Below are 6,493 nucleotides of genomic sequence, written 5' to 3'. Positions count from 1 at the left end.
TTATGTATGTATGTATGAACCTATCCCATTTAAATAGATGGACATATAGCTAGCTGGCTGTAAGACCCCTTGTGTTCTCGAGAGATAGTATGGACCAAACAAAGCTCGCTTGTGTTAGCTGCTAACGTTAGTTGTGGAACATTTAATTAACATTTATTTAACTAGGCTAGTCAGTTAACAACAAATTCTTATTTACAATGACGGCCTACCCCGGCCAACGCTAGGCCAATTGTGCGACGCCATGGGACTCCCAATCACGGCCGGATGTTATTAACAGTTAATTAACTTACCTAGCTAGATAGCTAACTGCAACATTGTCGTTAACCTCTCAAAATGGGGTCAATATGTTACGTGTTTTGTATAGTAATATGCTATATGGCACTGGGTTCGAATAATTGTAAATAACAACGCTAGCAAACTACTTGAAATACGCACCATGATTACCACTAACTATCACAGTTGCAAAATTGGCCATATTGTAAAAAGGCTGCTGTCTATTCATCCAATAGCGCTGGCTGGCTAACGTTACAGTACTTCCGGTCATGGTGCCAAGGCTCTGAGTCGCTAGCTTCAACCAAAATGTCTACTATCTGTTCTACTACTAGCTTCCTGCTAGATAGCTACTTGGTTTATGGTTTGTCTCTTAACTGTAGCTATTGACTACAGCTAAAACCAAAGTACGTTGTCTAGGAAATCTAATCACAAGTAGTCGAAAGTGAAGTCAATATTAATATTACAATCAAAAGATTGTCATTGCTGAACTGTGACGCAGGTAGCTATAGATTCTAAAACATTCCCCTTAACGAACAGAAGGGGGTATAGCTCAGTGGTAGAGCATTTGACTGCAGATCAAGAGGTCCCCGGTTCAAATCCGGGTGCCCCCTCTTTTTTGTTTTATGGCACGTGTGAATTTGAGCCCTAGTTAAAGACATTTCTGGTCGTCCATCAATGTTTCAATACAATTGTATTTTTTTCACAACAGTACGTCGAAGTAAATAGGTCATTTAATTGCACAATCATAGTGGCTTTAGAAGAGTCCAAAAAGAAACCAATCTATATGGCAATATCACTCAGGTTAGTGAAAACAGATGCTTCCGCATAATGGTCTTGTCAATAAAACAGTCATATTCCAGGCTCAGTAAAGGCTCAGTAAAGTGAGCTGTGACAAGGTCTGTTTGGCTCAAACCACATTTAATATTTGATCGTCTATATGAGTGTTGGTACATCCACTAAGCAGTCCTGGTCACACAGTACTTCTTCATTGCATAGAATCTCCATCAACAAGCAAGCAGAAGTCCAAGGCACTTTCTGTATTGAAATAGCTAGTGTTTCTTCCCTTTCTTTTCAGTGTTGATCAGGGTTCATCCTTCTCCAGGCTGGGATCATCTCTTTGAGGCTCTTGCTGACAGCTGCAAAGGGCACTCTGGTCGGATGGCTGGGGAACCCGCTTCATGTCTGGATGCAGTGTGGGCTGGTTGGTCTGACGCTCAGAGTACAGCTGTTATGGAAAGAGACAACTTTCCTAGCTGGGTTTCTTTTTCACACACAGTACAGTATCAGAGTTGACACTGCAGTAAAAGTATCAAGGATAATGACAGTACCTTAATTTATCTGAACTGATTTAGCATTGGCATGCATAGCAAATAAAGACAATTACCTGTAGCACACTGTAATAGTAACATTAGAATCTGTTAGGTTGTACGAGCTGTCGTACAATCGTCTGGCCTGCTTTGCTATCGCTTGTGCTTCATCATCATTCCCCTGTAGGGAAAATAAAGAAATCTATATCTTAATCAAATATCCACAAAAACCTGGCTAGATCCTATTCATTACAACATGCATTTGCATTTCAAGTATCCCAAAATGTACATGGTAGCAAATACATATTGACACAAACACCATTGCCCACTCAAATACCATTGCCCACTCAATCTTTTGGATGAGGTCAGAGACTCCTCTTCACAGGGATGTAGTGGGTGCCTGGCTTCTTCAGGTGGGTGTAGAAGTGATTTGGTGAATTATGCTTCAGCACCAGGCTGTTCCCCAGCATCAGCTAAGGGAACCTGTAAGGAGCCACTGTGCCCTTAACGTTCACCTGATACTTATACTGTAAATGGGAAAGGGCCGTATATTACGCCAAGGTGTGAAAGTTTAGAATTCCCTTTTATTTTATATTATTGTGGCTACCAATTTTTTATTTTGGGAACCTGCTGGCTTTGGGTGGAATGTTCAGAATGGTCCCCCACCTTGAATAAGTCAAAGAATCCAACAAGATTTGTTTTGCCCAGATCCCTCCCCCTTTTCTTGGACAGAGTGACCAGGTGTAGGCACTCTTCACGACTGTCCCGGCCACAGAATAAGGCCTGTTCTGTTTTGTTGGACCAAGAGGCCAAGGAAACAGAGTAATGTGCATATGAGTAATGAGGTGTAAGTAAGCAGAATTAACCTGTGTTGCCCTGGACTGACAGCGGGTCACTGGAAATGTCACTGGGTCTCCAGGGTGGAGTGAGTGTTGTCATAGGTGGGGAGGATGGTGTCTGTGGAACCGCACCAGGAGATGATTGGAACAGCCCCAGGAATGTCATCTGCTTCCTTGTTTCCATTGGCCTGTCTCCCACATTGATGTAAAATTCCACATCAGGAAGTCTCACCTCATATTGAAAATATATTATTATGTGAATTTCTGGTGAGGGGCAAATAAGTACCATCGGACAGTTAAGAAAGGACCATGATCATACTTATTGATGAAAGGACAGAGACCAGCACACACAAACTCACCTATAAATAATAGTGAACACATACAATGACACAAAAAAGACAAAGCAACGTTTTACCTTCCTGCATAGTGAGAGGAACATTTCATCAGAGAACTAATAAAATTAAGGTGACATTTTTTTATTTTTTATTATTATCTTGAAGTCAATGCATTTTCCCAGGGAACAGCGACCTGGTTGTCGATTACAGCATAGTGAATGAGACCTCCTCTGTTGGAGAACCGACAGGGAACCTCCTGTAGGAGGCGCTGCAGGTCAATGGAGGGGAAAGCACTGAAGTCTGAAAAAATATTTATATTGACTATGTCCGTCCTAGCTCGCTCATTAATGTCAATCGAAATGACTGATTGCCTCTTATCTACTCGCCCCCCCACCTTATGCCATAGTTTGTACATCTCAATTGTCAGTAAAAACCACATTTGTTTAAGCAAATCAGCCATATCAGCTATGTTTTTTTTAAAGGCAGTAAATGAGGCTGAATTAGGGTTGCCAACTTTCTCACTACCAAATAAGGGACAAAAGGTGGCGTGCCAGTGCACGGTCACACGGACATTTTTCTATTTCCCTTGTTTGAGGCATCACTGGCTACTGAGAAATACACAGGCTCACCTTCCGTAGGAGGCAGAACATAATTTTCCGCAGTAGACGATATTGCTAGCACCTTTAGCTAGCGTGGCCTTCTTGTGCATTTCTGTGGATGCATGCTGAGTTTGGTCACTCTCCCCTCCATGGCCAATTGAGAATTCCTGACAACATAAAGTACAGAAAGTTTTCGTCGGAGTCACCACTGACAGCCTTAACCCACGTCTTGTTTGCTTCCCATTGTTTGTTGTAGCTGCAGTCTTTTCTTTTTTTGCATATTTATCCATATTTCCATGATATGCCAAAACGACCGAACTACAACAGAAATGACTTTGCAGGAATTGGCGCGTTTACGCTATACTGTGATTGGATGAATATACGGGACAAGGGAGATCACGTATGGGACAAACCAATTCAGCCCAATTTAAGGGACATCCCGGCTAATACAGGACAGTTGGCAACCCTAGGCTGAATGAACTGTTTCGCTGCCAGACAAGGCTCCGCTGATTGCCAGGTGTAGCAGTGGTAAGACGTTAGGACTGCTGTTGGGACAGCTTTATATAGGCCCTGTATGTCACTGTTATAGTGCAATTAATGTATTGTTTAGTGTTGTGTAGTGGCTTTGCTGGCATACATATTAAAAAATGCGGGGGCACCGAGATTTACATGCTAAAGTCGCGACTGTGCCCTGAGCAGTCACAGTACCCATGATAGGCTGGGCCTGAGTACATAAAACCAACAGGATGCAGCATCACGTGGAATCAGTGAGAATAAATAACAGATCAACATACTGCCATCTATATTATTCAAACAGGCAGACTTAGATGATGAGTTAACTGATATTTTCTCTCAAGCGATCACACAGATCTGCCAATGCAGACAGTACCTCATCAGAAAGGAACCATCGCCTCTGTCCAGGGGAAGGTGGGTGTGGATGCGGACATGCTGCTTCTGAACGAGTCTACCTGCATGTAAAAGAGGAGATCAAAAGTAGTTAAATCACCTCGATTATAGGAACAAGAACATAACCGTAGGGACAATTGGAGTAATGTTTAGCCCGCAAATATTAGGCTCTATAGGGGAATAAAGGGCTGCCCAATCATGGACATTGTTTAAGACGTTAAGAGTTCGATTTTGTGCATCAATAAAGCATAGGCTACAGTAACAAAAACAAGTTGTTTATCTGATGACAAACTCCCCATTGTATGAGATCTCAATTGATCTTGGGGTGAAATTGCCTTCAAAAGGGATGGGTTACCAAACAGTTTCCCCAAAGATAACTTTAGTAAGGGACTGACCAGCGGATGAAGAAATTAAATTCATGAAATAATTGACATAGACAAAGAGCCTCATCCTCTCTGTTAGACAAATATTAATATTATCACAGACACTTACCTGGAGAGAAGTTTTCCCCAGCTGAGTTGACAGCCTGGATCGAACGGGCAAAACGACTTTAGGGTCTAGCCCTGGACCCCAAACAAGACATTTTCAGGTCTGACTTCACTAGCTTGACAAAACTGAAAGTTACAAGTAAATAATATTAAAACTATACAAACTAACTGAAATACGCTCAGTATAGGGTTGAGTAGATTATATTTAAGAGTCATAGTTAGCTCCTTTCTAAAAGTAGAGAGACGAGGTAGCTACCTAACTAATATTTATTTTTAGGGTACCAATTTAGCATGCAGCATCTCATCTTCAGAAGGGGGTGAATTTGTGATTTGGCCCAATGCGATTGCACGATGTATGGACTTGTGTGTAGAGGAAGTTTGATGAAATACACACAGGAAAAACTATCCGTTTACAGAGACCAAATATTGATGGTATAATACAGAAGAATGCCGGATATTACTCCCTTTTAATTTTACCAGACGTCACTTCTTTTCCTTCTTTCAGGGTCCGTGTTAATCGGAATCCTAGGGATGTCCCCACCCCCATTGAAGTTGAAAGTTAACATTTGTATAAGGGTTACGCAAAGACAAGTTAGACCGCTACATGTCGTTTCCAATGGGAACAAATGAGTCATAGTGGGCAGAGCCAAGCACGAGCTAGCGATATCCTATTGGAAACGTTCTAGCATTAGCTTGGTAAAGTTACCTAGCTAACACCAATACAACCAGCCTGAAAACAAAGACCAGTAGAAACTAGTCATTTTCATCATTCTTAGCAATTATTTAGGAATCCTTGTGAGTAAGTATTAGCTAGCTAATGTAATGAAAGGGGCTAGGGTAACATGAGCTTTAAACCAGCCTCTTCCTAAGGAACCTCGTATTAGCTAGTATTAGCTTATTTAAATTGAACTTCAGTTAACTAGCCAACTTCTTAACCCTCTAGCCCAAAGCTAACGTTATAAGCAGTCAGCTAGCTTCATCTGGCTAGTGAGGCTCGACCTGACCGGTTAATGTGTTGTGAAGCTAGCCACAATAAGGATTAGGCACAATCGTGGAATTTGCTGTTAGCCTTCAAAATAAGAGTACCTCTTTGAAAGTGATGCAGAAGGTTACAGTTGGTGGAATCATGCCATTTTAGACTAGATAATGTTAAACAAGGTTGGAATGTGAAATGGGGTATCAGTCTACTCAGTGACACCCACAGAACACAACTGTGAAGAGTTTACGCAAACATTAGGGTTGTAGCTCTTATCGCGGCACTGTGACTCTGTGAAATCACCTCCCCAGTCAGCCTATTGTGTGTATTGACATTCATATTGCACTGTACAGCTTTACCTAAGGATTGGGGATCAATGAAATGGGGTATCAGTCTACTCAATACCCAATATATTTTTCCCAACGCCCTCCTCAGAGTTATCAGACTCCAAAACATCCACTCAGTATTGTTTTCCCTCGGGAATAATGTTCAATACACATAGTAGGTTGACAATAAATGTGGCTCAATTCAGTTGTTTCAGAGTCTCGTGATAAGAGCTACGATGCTACTATTCTCTGGGTGTTACTGAGTAGACTGATACCCCATGTCATTGATCCACAATCCATAGGTAAGGCTGTGCAGTGAAATAAGTATGCCCTCTAATACATCCAGTGTGATTTCAACATATTTTTGTCAAATTAACTAATTGTTGTATTTTCTTGATTTTATATAACAACATTCCAACCTCGTTTATTATGATCTATTCAATT

General features: G+C 41.4%; 1 long non-coding RNA gene and 1 other non-coding gene across 4 annotated transcripts; one reads left to right on the top strand and one right to left on the bottom strand.

Annotated features, from left to right (window-relative positions):
• The first annotated feature begins 812 nt into the window (after positions 1-812).
• Positions 813-884, top strand: trnac-gca (transfer RNA cysteine (anticodon GCA)). The gene has a single exon. It is a non-coding gene; the product is annotated as a tRNA-Cys (tRNA).
• Positions 885-947: 63 nt separating this feature from the next.
• LOC115136410 (uncharacterized) lies at positions 948-5,740 on the bottom strand. Of its 3 annotated transcripts, XR_003864612.2 has the most exons (6): positions 4,752-5,740; positions 4,243-4,321; positions 3,384-3,520; positions 2,447-2,607; positions 1,658-1,761; positions 948-1,498 (listed from the first exon to the last, which is right to left on the bottom strand). It is a non-coding gene; the product is annotated as an uncharacterized LOC115136410 (long non-coding RNA). The 3 variants fall into 3 exon arrangements; XR_010464891.1 differs by having other exon boundaries at positions 2,447-3,520; XR_003864613.2 differs by lacking the exon at positions 3,384-3,520.
• Between the last annotated feature and the right edge of the window lie 753 nt (positions 5,741-6,493).

Source organism: Oncorhynchus nerka, linkage group LG10 (assembly GCF_034236695.1).
Source record: "Oncorhynchus nerka isolate Pitt River linkage group LG10, Oner_Uvic_2.0, whole genome shotgun sequence".
Taxonomy (NCBI): domain Eukaryota; kingdom Metazoa; phylum Chordata; class Actinopteri; order Salmoniformes; family Salmonidae; genus Oncorhynchus; species Oncorhynchus nerka.
The sequence above is the reverse complement of the archived record's forward strand: the minus strand, read 5'-3'. Positions and strand labels throughout refer to the sequence as shown.